The sequence below is a fragment of the Fukomys damarensis genome, unplaced genomic scaffold, assembly GCF_012274545.1.
Source record: "Fukomys damarensis isolate Sample0158 unplaced genomic scaffold, DMR_v1.0_HiC HiC_scaffold_20, whole genome shotgun sequence".
Lineage (NCBI taxonomy): Eukaryota > Metazoa > Chordata > Mammalia > Rodentia > Bathyergidae > Fukomys > Fukomys damarensis.
The window spans coordinates 17,189,342-17,197,980 of NW_022900932.1; positions in this window are offsets into that span (position 1 = coordinate 17,189,342).

Consider the following 8,639-nt stretch of genomic DNA (forward strand, 5'->3'; position numbering starts at 1 on the left):
TATTACATTGCAATGAGGCGATCAGTTGAGGCAGTAAGGGTTATTCCATTAGTTTCCTGACTTCCATAAGTAATAGGCCAGATAAAACATGTATATACTGTACATTGCAACAATGCAAAGTACAAAGGACAAACAGGAGCCATTTCTAGGCTGGGTGAGTAGGAAAGTGTCATGAAGATGATAGATGCTGGACCTTGAAGAAAGAGGGCTGTTTTGTTTTTGTTTTGGGAGAGGTTGGAGAAGATGAAGCTTGTTTAAAAAATAATTTCTATATAATGGATTTTTCTCTTGCTGAGGGACAATACACCTCCATCCTCACTCTACAAAGTCCTCGTGGAGGTGGTGTTAGTGTGCTTCTCAACACTCATCCACCTCCTGGCAATACAGACAAGGCTGTACTCTCTAGGGGACACACACACTAGCACCACAGGCTCTCCAGCATGCACACACAAACACTGCGTTGGGGTCTGGGGACATGCATCGAAGGGGGCCAAAATCCCCACCTCTGAAACAGTGATAGGTTCAAAGTGGTTTGTCACCCAGGTAGAATCAAGTCTTTTGGGGGGTGTCTCATGAGATTTTGGCTTAGATTTGAGAGCTCCATTCTTTGTCATATTGAGATGGCCTGTGTGAGAAATGCACCGGAGGAAAACCCAGGCAAGAGGAAAATCCAGGCAATAGAAGCACTCCTACAGACTGTGTCATAATTATGACTATTGAGCATCCTAAGAGTACAGAATGGGGACTGGAAGAAAAATCCAGCAACTGAGAAATCATGGTTCCTATAAAACATCAAACCTTTAAAAGCTGACTACTTAAGCATTTTTTGTTTTTCTGAAACAGGGTCTCACTATGTAGTTCAGACTGGCCCTCAACTCTCTCTGTAGCCCAGGGTAGGTCTCCAGCTCACTGCAATCTGGCTGCGTTAGCCTCCTGAGTGCTGGGATTATAGGCATGTACCATTATGCCTGGCAAAACTGTCTATGTAAATTTTTTAATAAAGGCCCACAATCCCTGTCTCGAATCGCAGAGGCCATATACTTCATTATTTATTTATTTATTTATTTGTGAGATAAGGCCTTACTATATAGTTCAGGCTAGCCTGGAACTCACAACAATCCTCCTGCCCCAGCCTCTAGAGCCACTAGCCACCATACCTGGCTTGCTAATTTCATATTTACTTTCTTACTAAATCCCTCTCAATCTCATGAGACAGACACTCTTACGGTACTCATTTTATGAGTAAGCTAATAGAGGCATAAAGCCAGACATGGTGACGCATGTTCATAATCCCAGCATGGGAGACTGAACCAGGAGAATCACTCTGAGTTCGAGGATAGCCTGGGTCAGTGAGTTCAAGACCTGCACAATGAGGAATACAAAGCAAGACCCTGTCCTCAAAAAAACAAACAAAAACTCTGTCTCAAAAATAAATAAATAAACAAACAGACAGACAGATAGGGCCAGGGATTTAGCTCAGTGGTGCCACGGCCTGCCTCGCAAGTGGAAGGTCCCACCAAGCTCTATCCCCACACCAAAACAAAACAAAACAAAAACCACAGAGGCATGGGATAAGCAGGCAATCCTCCCAAGCTACCAGCTAATAAGGACCAAGAATCAAACTAGATGTCTGATTCCAGAGACCCTGGTTTTTTGTTGTTGTTGTTTGTTTTTTGGTGGTTTTTTTTTTTTTTTTGGTACCAGGTATTGAACTCGGGACCTTGCACTTGCAAAGGCAGGCAGTGGAACCATTAAGCTAAATCCCCAGCCCCTGCTCTTCTTTTTTTTAAGACAGAGTCTTACCATGTAGTTTAGGCTAGCCTTGAACTTACAGCAATCCCCCTGCCTCAGCCTCCCAAGTGCTGAAATTACAACTGTGCACCCAGAGACCACGCTCTTGGACCAGTCATTTCCACCCTGACTAGAAAGCCCTCTATAATTATTACCCCTGCCCAACACACACACACACACACACACACACACACACACACACACACAAACTGTAAACACTTTGCACATAGGCAGATTTTAATTGACAAAAATTAAGTATAGCCATATTCCAGGTTGAGAAAAGCACTTCAGTCTCATGTTTTGTTCACTGTGGAGTTGTTCACCTAAAATCCTACCCCTAAAATCAGAAATACAACCTTCAATGCCCATCTTTTTCCTAGAACCTTTTCACTTTCCCAGGTTCATGGACTTCCCTGTAGGTCCCTGGGTCCCCAGGGCCATCTATGCAGGCTTTCTTCTGGCTTTCTCTCTCCACCACCCCAACTCTGCCCTCATATGCAATACTCAGAAAAAGACCTTAAGGGCATCCTTAAGGATGCTTAAGGAGCTTTTGTTTTTCACACCTTTATAACCCAAAGCCTTTATTTTAAAAAAGTAAATTTGTAAATGTAAGTGATACTCAGAAAAAGACCTTAAGGGCATCCTTAAGGATGCTTAAGGAGTTTTTGTTTTTCACAGTTTTATAACCCAAAGCCTTAATTTTAAAAAAGTAAATTTGTAAATGTAAGTGAAAGGCCTGCAATATCATATAAAAATAGCCAAACTCTATTTCAGGCCGTATTAGTAAAAGTATAGGGTTTAGAAAAGTGAAAGTTATCGGTCCAACTCTATGCCAGAAACAGTAGAATAGCTCCCAAGAACTAGGCACAGTGCAACACTCAGTAACCCATGATCATACTTCCTCTTTTCTAGTTGCATATATTTTCCTCATTTAATCCTCAGTGCAGACCACTCTGGGAGTAGTGTGCTCAGTTTATAAAAATAAAAGTAACCTTAAAGAGAGTTTTCTGAAAGAGAATATAACATGCTTTAAAAAGGACAACTGAAACTGTTGTTTGACCAGCTGAGATTTTTTTCTTCCTAGGTACACTATCCAAGTTAAAACATGGGGGGGTTCATCAGGGGAATTAAAAAAAGCTTCCACTCAAATGAAATACTTGGAAGCACTATCTGGAAACTATTTGCTGACTGGAAAACTGAAATCTGCTTCCATTTTATTATTACTAAAACATGACTCTTACAGTCTTTAATTGCTAATGTCAGAGGGGAGTTAGGATGTAAGCTGTTAGTTTTCAATCCTTCCAAACATTAACTTCAGAGTTTACACATGATTTTCTATGATGATTAAGTAGAGCTATGCCTAAAGAATGGAAGTACTTGAACTGGAGGTGGAGAGACTACTATAAGTAAGAACTCCAGGACAAAATTTAAGTAGAACTTTGGAGAAAGGAAAGTCAGTGATACCATGAACAGATAAAGGAACCATGCAAGAAGGTACAGATTTAGGACATGGACTTAGCTGTTGTTATGGTAAAGATCTGGGATGTCTCCCAAAAGCCTCACATATCTGGAAGGTGGCAGAGTCATGGAGGCGCCATACTCTTCAGATTCATTCACTGATGCGTTTATAGCTAAATGTGCTGTTAGGAGGTAGGGCCTGACTGGGTGACCTGGAAGGGTGGAGCTTGCGCCCTGGCTGCCCCTCTCTGCTTCCACATTGTGAGCAGCATTCCTCTGCCCAGACCCTTCCACCTTGCCCTTTCTGCCTTGGGGCCAGCTGACCATGCAAGGACTGAGACTTCTGAAATGCTGATCCAAAATAAACCTTCTCTTTTAAGTTGTAGGTGTTGGGTATTTTGTCCCAGAGATGGGAAAGTGACTAAGACAGCTGGATATATATGACTTTGAAGGCCAGCAACTCACTCAAAGGAGAGAGTACACAGTTAAAATTAGGCTCAGAGAGCTCAAAGTTAACAGAGAGAAATATCACACGTTAGTGTGTCCATTACAAAGTCTGGATCCCCTATACCTTTTGCTCCCAGCAAGTCAAACCACCTACGGGTCCCCAACAGACCAGCTATTTCCCAGCTGTGCCACCAAAGTTTTTCATGAAGGCAAGTAATTTGCTTTATATCCGGTTAACTTCTAGTCATCTTTAATAATGCTCAGATATCATTTTTCCAAACCTCACTTACTTCCTACCAGGAAGATAAATATATAGCAAGGTATATATAAGATAGAAAAGATATAAATACCATATACCCCCCAGTTTTTACACCCATGCCTAAAGTAACATGTACTTGAAAGACAAACTAAAAAGAACAGATCTCGCATGTGCTCAACAAGCTTTGGAAGGCACTACACCCTTCCAGAGGTGACCGCTGAAGAAATGAACATGGGTAAGATTTCCAAAGGTGAGAAGAGACCATGAGTCCTAAATATAGGTCATCATCATGGAACAACTTCATCTAAGGAGAAGTTCCCAAAAATGTTTCTTGACTTTGGGGGGGGGTACCAGGCATCAAATTCAGAACCTTGCATATGCAAGGCAGGTAGAGGCACCACTGAGATTTTTTGAGACAGGGTCTCACTGACAATTTTGGCCAAACTGTTCTCTACTGTAGGGATGTCCTGTGTGTCGTACGATGTTTAACAGCATATATAAAATCTACCTAATAGTAGCATTTCCCTCCAAATATTGTTTCCAGACTTTGCCAAATGTCCCCTTTAGGGACAAAACTTCCCGTTGAGAACTACTGCCCTACAGCTAGCTGAAATTCTCACAAATCCCTAACTTCTTTTCCTGACATCTACAAAGATCTCATTAAAGTACTTGTTCACCATTGACTGTTTTCACAATTTTTTTTTCTTTTTTTTTTTTTTTTTTTTTTTTTTTTTTTTTTTGAGACAGAGTCTCTTTATGTAGTTCAGGTTGGCCTTAAACTCATTATGTAGCCCAAGCTGGCCTTGAACCCATGGCAATCCTCCTGCCTCAGCCTCCTGAGTAGGCATGCACTACCATATCTGGCATCACACGTTAAATTAAGTTTAGAATTTACAAGCCATTATCGGGTCAAAGATCTAAATATTAAGAAACACTAAATCTGCTGGAAGAGAGAATAGGTAGAAGGCTCGAAGACACAGAAGTAGGCAAAGACTTCATGAACAAAACTCAGACCAAACAGGAAATACTCCCAAGAATCAACAACTAGGAACCCATCTTATTAAAAAACTTTTGCAAGAGAAAACACCAACAGAGTGAAGAGACAATTTAGAGTGCAAGGGCCAAGGATTTTGCTCAGTGGTTCCACCACCTGCCTCAGAGTGCCAAAAAAAATTTACCAGCTATTTAGATAAAGGACTATTATCTAGAATATATAAAGAACTCAAAAAAATTAGACCCCCACCACCAAATTTAAACTCAATGCAAAAATGGGCATCTAAAATAAAAAGACACTTCTCAGATAAAGAATTAGAAATGGCAAATAAATATATGAAAAAATGTTCAGTATTACTGGTCATTCATGAAATGCAGCACTGAGATTCCATCTCATTTCAGAAAGAATGGCTGCTATCAAAAAATCAAACAATAACAAATGCTGGAGGGGCTGTGGAGAAAAATGAACGCTTCTCCACTGTTGGTGGGAGTATAGACTGGTGCAACCACTGTGGAAATCAGTGTGGAGGTTCCTCAGAAAACTAAAACTAGAGGTTCCATTTGATTCAGCTATACCTCTTCCTGCTATCTTTCAGAAAGAATTAAAAGCATCATACCACAGTGATGTATGCTCACCCATGTTTACAGCAGCAGTTTGCAACTGCTAAATCTTGGAAATGGCCCAAATGCCCAAAAACAGATGAGTAGATATAAAGAAGATGTGAGGGCCGGGGATTTAGCTCAGTGGTTCAGAAGTCTGCCTCGCAAGTGCAAGGACCCGAGTTCAATACCCGGCACCAAAAAAAAAAAAAAAAAAAAAGATGTGGTTTCTTTATACAATGGAGTGCTACTCTGCCAAAAAGAAGGATGAGTTTCAGACAGTTACAGCTAAATGGATGGACCTTGAGACCACACTCTTAAGTGAAATAAATCAGACATACATGTTTAAATACCACACTGTTTCTCTGGTATAAGAAATCAAAAGTGGAAATAAGGACTGAAATGTATAATGGATATTGGGAAATGGGAAGAAAGTGTTCAAAGGGGAAGGGGAACAAAGGAGGAGGGAGAAAGAAAGGAAGGGACAAGAAAAAAAGTAAAGAGAGAAGGAAAAAATGGAAACAATGCTTTTGTGCACAGGGAGAGGAGAGGGTTTGAAAGGGGGTGGAATAAAATAAAATTTATTTTAAAAAGAATTTATAAGCCATTCCCAACAGTTAACCCAAAACCAGTAGCTGTCACTTAACAAGTCATCATAGCTTAATACAGTCTAAATGTATTCCCAACTACACTGCAACTCTGAAAGCCAAATCACTACAGTATAATAAAAGTAGGACTAGCCAGCTGTGTGTAGTGACTCATATCTGTGATCCCAGCACTCTGGAAAGCTGAGACAGGAGTACAATAAGTTGGAGCCAGCCTGGACAACTTAGACCCTGTCTCTCAAAAAAATTAAATTAAATGGCTAGGTGTACAGCTCAATGCAAAGGCCTGTGTTCAATCCTCAATACCACCAAAAAAAAAAAAAAAAAAAAAAAAAGAAAAAAAAAAAAAAAAAAAAAAAAAAAAAGCAGTAAAGAACAGCTAGAGGTCTAGGTACAAAACCAGAGATTTGTCCCGGTACTCAAAATATTTAATCTTTTAGCTTTATGTCTACAGGTACCGCTAGCTTAATACTGTATAATGTGAATTTAGTTACCTAAGGAATTTTACAAGTTTTAAATAGACACTAATGACATGCCTATTTCCCTATTGGTAAAAAGGACATAATTACAAGATATGATCAAAATATACAGTGAATGTTTAAATTTTTTTTAAAACTTAACACATTAAAAGACACATAGCCATTAATCAATATTTACCCTTGTTTCAAATGTACTCCCCATCAGGCTGCTATGGAATTGAATTAAAATATGTAAAATGCTTAAACAGGGCCTGCCATAGACACATTAAAATATTAAACATTATTTTTAAGAATGTATAGGCAATGGGGCCAGGGATTTAGCTCAATGGCACCTTGCCTGCCTTACAACTGCACAGTCCTGAGTTCGAACCCCCATAACTGAAAAAAAAATGTATAGGCCAAAAAATCCTATTTTGGGTAGCTATATAAAAGTGAGTACATACAGGGCCCTGGATTTAGCTCAGTGGTTCCGCCTGCTTTACAAGTTCAGGGACCAAATTTCGATCCCTGGTACCAAAACAATAAACAAAAAACAAAAAAAATAAGTATATACAATGTGAAATAAACTTGATCAATGCGCTGAGTTTCCTATTTTTTTTTTTGGTTTGTGTTTTTTTTGTTTTGTTTTGTTTTTTTCCGGTACCAGGGATCAAACTCAAAACCTTGCACTTGCAAGACAGGTGCCGCACCACCGAGTTAAATCCCTGGCCCTTATTTCTAGTCTTTAAACGTTTCATTAGGGCTTCGATATCGTGCCTTCCTTAAATCATAGAGCTAAAATAAATAAACAGGAAAGCAACGTGGAAATGGAACAACATTATATAAAAGTATTATTTCTATTTAAAAATAAGTGGCTGTTTTTGTTTAGTAGAGTAGAAAGAGAAACTTGCATTGGTCTTCCAATTTGGTGGACGTTTGGTGAAAAAGGTACTTTTTAAGGAAATAATTCTAATAAAAAGCAGAAAAGGGAAAGCACACGCCTTGAAATCAGGTGGCCCCAATTCAAAAGACCTTAGGACATATTGTTTGATTAACCTTTTTTTCTGGTACGGGGGAATCAAACTCAGGACCTTACTCTTGCAAGGTAGGTGGCAGCACCACTGAGCTAAATCCCTACCCCCGGAAATACTGTTTGATTGCCTAAAATAAAACTAAAATATTGTGAGTTATATCTTTAAACTTTTATGTTCTTCGTATAAGGTAGGCACACTAACCCTTTGAACGTAGTAGAAATTTATTAAAGGCACCGGTAGAGATTTGATCATCCTTCTTTCAAAACAGCACGTACACACACCACCAAGTCTCTAAGCCACTTTTAAACTGTACGTAACTTGTTCTTTAGAAGCTTAAGAAAAAGCAGTGTTGGAAGAAATGAGATTTGTCTTGTATAATCAGTTGTGTACCCATATTTTTTAATTGGTCTTATGTCTATTTTTAGATAAGAGAATTAACACCTTCCAATGAACATTTCAAAATCATCAAAGATTGTGCCTGCAGTACTTAATACTTATTAGGAATAAAAGTTTGAACAAATGACGGCTTTTATGAGTAAAAGTTGCAACATGTGAGACAGACAGGTGTTAGAGGCTGAACTGTCCTCGCTGCGGGCAAAACGTGCGAACAAAAAAGACAAAAATCAACCCTTCCCATCCATCCAAAGGCCGCCCCAGCAAAGCCTCAGAAGCGTGGTTTGGGTCCGCGGCCGCGAGTCTTCAAAGGTGCAGGATTTCCGAGTGTGCAAGAAAATGAAGGTCAAGGCGCCCTTCCGCGACACTTCCGGAAAAATCTCCAAGGATTCTACCTTTGCCCGGGGTAGAGCAGGTTTCTGGCGGGTGTATCACCCGGGAAGGGGAAGGTGGCAGCCTAGCGACGCTGCTCCGGACCGGTCCTCTGGGGTCACACTAGCCCCGCCAAGGCTGGCACGCCCGTGCGGCCCGCGGCGGGTTCGGCCCCCCGGCAGCCAGCTCTGATTGGTCAAAGGCCGCAGGAGCCGGAGCTGCACCAGAG